Raw genomic sequence first — 9,469 nt, 5'->3', positions numbered from 1 at the left:
GCATAGATCTTCATATTTGAAAAAGTTTGATCATCTAATTTTATCATGCCATTCCTCATAATGAATATTTCCATACAAAGAAAACTATATAAAATTTTCTCAAACTTTCACTTTACATAATCACCAAAATATACAATAAGAAGTAGATCCCATTTTTCTTTACATTGAAACAACAAAGGAAACTCAACATCCCAACACATTAGGGACTGACATGGGAAGGGTTAGTCTTTCCACACACTTGACTTTCAAAATTTCTAAGAGTGAAACCCTAATATCTTCATAGGAACCATAGTTTGAAAACCTACAAAACAACACAAACTTGGAACCATGGAGGCTCACCTCCCATCCAAGGCTTCTATGAAGCCACCTAGCGAGCAGGGGGAAAAATAGTCAAATGGTTTGCACTCAAACGTGTCACAATGCATACAAAACTCAATCTCACAATACATTTACAACACCTTTCAAGGTTTAATACAATGATTTACCATTGGAATCATGAAACAACGGGTGAAGGTGGGCTCTCCAAAGAGGAAAATGCCATATCCATATACACATATACATTTCCAATTGCATAATGCCTCTTCAATGATATCAAATACATTCTCCTCATCACATCAATACACTTATACCTTCCATAATACAAATTCCCCTTCAAGGCCATAAAACAAGGCATATGGTTTCAACGGAGCCCATATTCCATGAACAACAAGACCCTCTCCAAGAGGAAAATCTCTCAACTTCAATGTTGAGCCCAACTAATCCCTTCACCCAAGGCTTCTCTTCCCTCCCAAGGGTGAGTGAAGCCTTCACACCCATGAAAAATTTCAATATGCAAAACAAAACAAAGAGATCAAGGAAGAAAACCAAAAGAAAATGCATGAAACTCATTTCACAATCACAACACAACACAAAGATTACAATAACAATCCATGATTCCATAGCAACATTCCATACTTAAAGATTCATTGTACAATGATAAAACAAAATGGTCATGTTTTGAGCACCTATCTTGGTCCTATCTTGAGCACCCATTATATCTATTAGTCAATATATTATATCTTTATCTTAATTGTCATTTTCTATAGCCTATCCACCTAATTCTACTTATACAATAATTGCCTTATTTTATTTATATCATGCCAAGCTCTACTGAGTAGGCCTTATCTAAATCAATAACAATTTATATCTATAATTATTAGTAGTACTCACAAGGGTGGGTTTTAATTCATCTTTCCATAATGGCCTCCTAAAATAACTATCCTTATGAATTCATCAATGTAGTTTTCTAAGTTATAACATCTCGAGTCTTTATTCCATAAGGTCTTATCTTACCAACCTGATAAAATTTTGAATACGATACTTGTGACAATAATGACTACAATGTATATTAGTATAATAATATCTTAGGTCCAATATTAGTAAGAAGGATGCCAATCATGACATACCTAAATCTTGGAACTTTTTTATCATCATTTTATCATAAGGTGTATGGTAATAGTTTATAATTCGCATACCATGCATAAGAGACAAAGTCATAACATTTCACCTCCTTATGCTTCCTAGTTCTAATTATATTCATGTTATTTAGGGTTTATAATATAGTACTGGGGAAAGGGCCTTATAGTTTTAAAGAGCTACAAAATTCTTTTAAACTTGATAAGTTTTTTAATTAAAAAAAAGAGTCTTCAAAACTTAATAAGGTTTTGAAGTGATATGTATTTTTTCTTTCCCACTGTTTCGGTCATTTCCAATGCCCAAAATTATAGACCAACAATGAGGGGAGTTGAAAATGAGCCATAACCCAACCACATTTTACACAAATAAGCCATTTAAAAATATTTTGATTCATTGACAACAATTACACCTAGTAAATAAGATAAATTTTCATTTTTTTAAATCAATTTTGTTTGAAATTCTTATTAAATTAGAGTTTGTAATTGATTTAGTCCTTTTTATTTTTTTATTTTAATATCATATGCTTCAAATAATCCTAAAAAGTAAAATATAGATGAAATATGACCTCCTACACAAACAAGACAATCAAACCAAGAAGATACTTCACATGAACAAGCACAAAGGCCCTCAAAATTCTATGAGACAACCACAAAACCCTCAAGTCAGTGGGGCATATTTGAAAAATGCCCAAAATGTTGTCCCTTAAAAACTACCACCACTAAAAACCATGCATGTCCCATTAAATCATGTTAAATATAGATAAAAGGACCTCATCAACCACCTTAGACAAAATAGCTCACATAATTTATAATTGGTCAATAGGTTGAGGTCCTCTAGTTTTGATCACCATTCAATTCTCATTGACATACTAGAACAAATGACCTATAATGCAAATGAGTGTTTAGGAAGGTTATAAAATGGGGTTCAAAAAGGGATAGGTGTTGTATATTTTATGTGGATGAATTATCCTATGGCCAAGTAAAAGTTAAAGGCATATGTAAAAGTGACATATGTGTTCTTTTTAATGATCTTGCTACTAAAAAATCCTTAGAAGAAACTACAAAAAACTTTCCTCTACATTGGTCTATTAAAAATAGTTTTAAATCACATTTTTAGGATAGTTGGTATATTGTATTTGACCTACCATCATGTAATAAGTATGACATCCCTTTATATTTTTTGAGAAAGCTATACTATGAGTTCATCCTTGGCAAGAAGCCAAATTAATTTAACATTCACCAATTCTAGGGTATAGGGAGAGGCTCTATGTAGAATACACATGTGGCCCATAGGGTGGTATAACCACAAGATATGATGTGTAAAAAAATAAAAACTATGACTCATTTTGTGGTCTGAGTAGTTGTAAAGGAGTCCATGGATTTACAGACTCTTCTCGCAACTACATCATTGACTAATGTCACTATTCAACATGGCACACAATTAGCTAGAGGAGTGGATTGATAATCACATATGACACCTCTAATATCATTAGATATTCCATTAGGGTCATTAAAATATATGCTATCTCCACTTTCATAAAATGAACCATAAAGGTCATCCCTGCATGTGCCACCTGCATCATCATCACGTGCATCGTTAGACTCTTCCCAATCCATTGAGCATATTTATCCCAACTACCAATGTATATATGATGAAATAGATATTATGGTGAATTAGGATAGATTAACATCCCATCCATGTATACATTATAGGAGTACATGCTACATTTCCAATACTTAGGATGTGGCCCTCATAGATAATTTGATGATGGTGGCCTAAACTGGAGAGTAAAAGTTCATATTTATTTATTTGAGTTTTGACATGTTATTAATAAATCACATAAATATATCATAAAATTAAATAATTTTTTATTTATAGAGTGCTCTAGATTGATACATGAATAATATGCAATGTAGGGTGCCGCATGTGGTAGAAGAACACTGCACAATATTCATTCCACTAGACACGTAGGGAGAGCTCAAATACCTGATGTGATTTTTTTATAAGTGTTCCTTAAAATACAATATTGCTTTGGTTTCTAATTATTTTTTCTTAATATGATTCAAAGGTTGGTTTATCCCAACAAGTCTCTCTAATTCTTTTGTTGAATGAGTCACACTCCTTAGGTAATTCCTAGATGTACCCAAATCCACCAATATGCCTTCAAAGGATCCAAACCTAACTCCATCCTTGACTATGAATTCTAATTCTTCTTCACACTTTATTAAACACAAAATAAGGTGATTTAGAGGGATAACTTAAAAAATCCCTTTGGAAAAAAGTATGAAATTTTTCTGAATCGAACATTAGTTAAGGGGTAAAAATGAATTTCTATTAGCAATTTTTTTCTTTAAAGTAGGAATTTTTAATTATATATACATTTTTTTCAATTGTATGAAAATTCTATAAAATCTTGGACAATATTTTATTATTGAAAAAAATTTTAGATAGAAGTACACATACCTAGAAATCATGATTTTATTATTATTATATGGAGCTTAAATAATTATCAAACTTGAAGGTAAAATTTAGCTTACTTTTATCATTACAGTTTCCCTCCAAATTATTAAATGGTGGTTTTTGGGTAGCAACCATATTATTTGTATTTTATGCATGATCCTAAATCATTGGCCTAGATTCTATTTTGGACCAAACTTTTAAAAGTATACCAAGTTTTTAAGAAGACAAGGTCCCCAATAAAATATATTTTGGGCCAAAGTGAGAAAGGATATTAAGTTTCTTGGAAAGTCTCCAAAATAGAGACACATGTCAAATCTACTACTTAACCTATAACCTAACTTAAATTCTTACCAAATATTGGCAAATATGATCATTGATTAAGATAAGCCTTGGAAATTATAGGTGAAAATATTTAAATTACCTTGTGGAAAAATTAAATTCCATTGGTGAAGTCATTACTAAAATATAAATACTTCTGTATTATTATTAGCAATTGACCTAAGCATGGGACTCAATTTTCATAAAGTGTAGGTGACATGGCCAGCCCATGAGTGAGATTAGCTAATTGGAAAATATTAGCCACTAAAGTTATCTTTGGTGATTTAATGGTTTCCAAACCCTCAAGTTATTATCTATTATGAAAACACTTCACAAGCCCTCAATTAGGCCTAAAACCCCAACTAAGTCTCTTTTTACTAACTTTTTGTCTTTTTTGCCAAACTCTCAAAAACAAATTAGCCAACTAAATTTCACTTTAGGATACATTCTTGGAAGTATAATAACATTTTTCAAACTAACCTATGGTTATTGTGGACCAAGTGTACACAATAATGTTGATTCCAATAGATTTAGGCCTAATTACTACCACTTTAAGACAAATTTCCTTCTACATTACCTTTAACACTAATTTGGTGTCCCTTTGTCAAGAAGAATTAGAATAAGATTTTTGGTCCTAGGGTCCTTATTAGGATCCATAGGAAATTCACTTCTTTCATTAATGCAATTACAATAGAAGGCCATAATGGGCTTCAAAACCTCATAATTGACCCTTGATACTTCTTAGTTTCTATCCTTGACCTTGGTATTCTTTATGCCTTTCATTTTTCCTTCTACAACCCATCAACAAAAATGTTCCAAATCTTGAAAAAATTCATTCTCTAGTCACACCTAAGGTTTTGATCATGTTCTCTTTGACCAAAAATACTTTAGTCTGAAAGTGATCCCAATGGTTAGGCCTCCTTACACTAGGCCTCCACACTATAACTATCAAAAAATTCCCACCAACACAAATAAAATTCCCTTTTATCCATATCAAAATCCATCTCCATGACTGATGAGGAGCCAAATGTATTTTAAACCCAAATCAAAATTAGATCCTCCAATGTTAGATGAACATTCAAGTTACTAAGTGTCCCCAATACACCTGGAAGTGCCATCAAATGTCCAAATTATTAAGGACTTAACTTCCCTCGCTTTTCCAAAAAACTTAAAATGATTCAAATGACTTAAAATGGTAGGATCAAATTAGTTTCTAACCTCCATATGTTAATTTTTTCCACAAACCTAACTTCATTTTTTTTCTTGGCTTGATTCCCAATCAAGTCTCATATTACTATTTTTTGTACTTTTCATTAAATCTTCCCAAAACACTAGATTAATAAATTAGTATTCTAGATACCTCTCTAGACATACTCTAACATGTGTGAAACTCAAATATTTCTTTGAACCATCTGTACAAACCAATTTTGATTATACCAAAATTAGGTCTAATTAGGCTACTTTTGTAAGGGAAGTATGTTCTAAACTTCAAACCAAACCCTCTAAATTTCACAATAACTTATTTTAATTCTAAATAAAATATATTTCTACAATAAATGACTATTATGGGTGCTACTCAACATTCCTAAACATATTCTACAAGACAATATGATCCTTACAAAGAGAAAACTCCCATTCAATCCATGTGCTATGTGCTTTAATCCTTCCACATGCACTCAAATTCATCTATGACAATCACCAATGTCTTAGACCTAATTTACTACAAAATTAAAGGTAGTAAAAAGTATCATACATGTCACAAATCCTTTAAAATTAATTATAACTACATTATAATAATTTAACAATGCTCTTAATTATTTTATAGGGCTTGCCAAGGGCTCCAGTTTCCCAATTGATGATGTCACACTTTCTGCCATTGACTTTGGTCATTAACATTCATTTCATTTTGAGGAGAAGACACATAGTCAATTTTTATTCTTTCAACCTATTTAATTTAATTTAGAAATGTCCCTAGGGGTCCTATAACCCCTATGAACACATGTTGTCATCAAATGGGTTGAAAGGGGTCATAGGATACCTTATGACCCCTTTAGATCCATTTGAACATATTAGATATGCTCTCCATAAGACCATATGTTCTCATAAAACATGTCAAAATGGATCATAAGGTACCCTATGATCCCTTTTAATTCATATGAACAAATGAGATATGTTCAAAGGGGTCCTAGGAGCCCTAGGAACATATGTTATCAACCAATGGGTCAAAGGGGATTTTAGGGAACCCTATGATCACTTTTAACCCATATGAAGAAATGAGATATCTAATATGTTTGAACATTCAAACATATTATATATGTTCAAATACATTCAAACATATCGGATACGTTCCTAAGGGTCTAGTATCGCTAAGAGCATATCCTGTCAACAAATATATTAGATATGTTCTTTGGGTCTCAAATGGGTTGAAAGGGATCATAGGGTACCTATGACCCCTCTTGACCCATAATAGCATATTAAATATGCTCCTAGGGGTCCTAGGGCCCCTAGGAGCATATCATGTTATCAAATGGGTTGAAATGTACCATAGGTACCTTATGACCCCTTTCAACCCATATGACAAATGAGATATGTCCCTAGGGGTCCTAAAACTCTAGGAATATATGTTTACCATAATTAAATATTCTATTATATTTAATAAATTAAATATGTCTACATATGTTTCAATTACATTATGTCTACCAAATTAAATATTATATTTAATAAATTATATAATATAATATCATAATTGTTGGTGTAAATAAGTATTTACTATTTACACTTACTTAAGTTTACTTAGGTTAATGCATATTTTTATTTATTAGCCACCTAGGAGTTTGTGTACTCTTGTGAGTTGTCATGTTGACAACACAGGAGTTTGTACCTCTTTTGTGCACATGGTGTCTACAACATAGGAGTTAGCACACTAATTAAGCACATGGTGTCTACAACCTTGTCATTCTTATCCACTCATCTAGAATGATGGATAAGGCATGTGCTTAGTTATCATGATGCTTATTTTATCTCCTGGTTCCTTTTGGAGACATTCTAGGTACTTCTTGAGAGGCCTTTATATACAGGCACTCCTAGTGTGTTTGCACATCATATACTGAACAGAGCAATGTATTAGGACATGCTCTGATTAATTGATCCTATCCATTTTTGGTCTACAATTGTGCTTGTGTTTGAGTTCTTAGTTCCTGGGTGAATTTTGCCCTAAGGCAAATTCTTACAATAATAAAAATATATTACTTAATATTGTTTGATACATTAACACAATTATTTATATAATATATAATAATATATAATGTGATATTAAAAAATTCTATTTATTAGAACATTATATAATTATAGATAATATAATATTTTATATTACTACTTATTATAACATTAAGAAATATTATAAATATTATTAACTATTATAAAATATCATATTATCTAAACTAATCAAAATATTCTACTCAATATAAAAGTTGAAAAGATAATTAATATGTTACTAAAAGAGTATCTAAATTAGGAGGGAAATTTTGGGGAATTTAAGATGAAAATTTGGAATTTGGAATTGATGTGCAATATGTCAGGTAACTGATTAGACTTGATAATTACCAAGCCTATTTGACCAACTCAAAAAAATATTATTTTTCTTCATTTAGGTGGCTTATAGACTTCAATGAAATATCTGACAACTTTTAATCAAACCAAATTTGCTAAAAATAAATTGGTTTTTTAATTACTTCACTCTCATCAATCATTCTGCTCTCCTTAATCACTCTCATTATAAGAAAATGATTTATTTTCCTTTATTCCTTGTAAATTCTCTACTTCATAGTCGTAAGGTGTATAGCAAAAATGGCAATAGGTCTATTCTACATATAGGCCTTATTTTTCTTTTAGTAGAGTATTGTAAGGATAAGTCTCCTTTAGCCTCTGTAAAGTATTTGAAGAGGAAGTATAAGGATGAAGGAAATATTTTTGAAAATTCTATAAAGAAGGGTAAGAAGGCTCTTCCCCATGGTAAAAAAAAAAAAAAATTGGAGATAGAGACTAAGTTTGAGGATAAGTTGAGTTATTATGGTTTAGAAATGATGGGGTCTTCACAAAGCAATTTTACCTTTGACTCTCTATTGATAGTGATGGTTGTGTGTCTAATGGTTACTCTATGAGTTTTGAGGACCTTACCATGAAGAAAAAAAATTAAAGTTAAGGGTTCTAGGAGAAAATATGTAGCTAACAAGGAGACTAATGTTGGAAAATTCTACTGCTAGGATTAACCAGAGGAAGGTTACTGAGAAGGTTGTCAATGTTGAAGGGGAGAATAATAATATTGAATATGTGGGTGTGGAAATGGAGTTGATTAGGGCTCCTATTAAGACTAATGATATTACTTCCCTTACTAATGAAGCCAATAGAGATGTGTTGAATGCTAATGCAGTTATATGGATTGAAGCTAAGAACGATAACTTGGAGTGGGTTATAAAGGAAGGGGATGACAATAAAAATATTGTGCCTAAGGGTCCTACTGAGAAAGGTACACTTTCTTTGGAGATCCCTCTTGAGGAAGATTCCCTTGCTTCTAACACAATGAATGGCTTTTTTCTATTGAGAGGATGTATCTAGATATATCCTCTCACTACAACTTTAAGAACATAGCTATGGAAAAAAGACTTGAGTTCCTCAACAATAAAAATTTCACACAGATAATCCTCTTGCCATGGACAATTGGGTCCATAATGAATTGAAAACTTTGAAGAACAAAATTGAGAACCTGCAAGGCCAATTGGATGAGGAAGTGATCAAAATGAAGGTGTTGGTGTAAATAAGTATTTACTATTTACACTTACTTTAGTTTACTTAGGTTAATGCATATTTTATATTATTTATTTATTAGTCACCTAGGAGTATGTGCACTCTTGTGATTTTTCATGTTGTCAACACAAGAGATTGCACCTCTTTTATGCACATGTTGTCTACAACACAGGAGTTAGCACACTAATTAAGCACATGGTTTCTACAACCTTGTCATTCTTATCCACTCATCTAGAATGATGGATAAGGCATGTGCTTAGTTATCGTGATGCTTATCTTATCTCTTGGTTATTTCTAAAGACATTCTAGGTGCTTCCTAAGAGGCCTTTATATACAAGCACTCCTAGTGTGTTTGCACATCAGATACTAAACAAAGCAATGTATAAGGACATACTTTGATTAATTGATCATATCTATTTTTGGTCTACAGTTG

Source organism: Cupressus sempervirens, chromosome 4 (assembly GCF_028749045.1).
Source record: "Cupressus sempervirens isolate cs-2001-9-10 chromosome 4, ASM2874904v1, whole genome shotgun sequence".
Lineage (NCBI taxonomy): Eukaryota > Viridiplantae > Streptophyta > Pinopsida > Cupressales > Cupressaceae > Cupressus > Cupressus sempervirens.
This window is presented reverse-complemented; position numbering follows the sequence as displayed.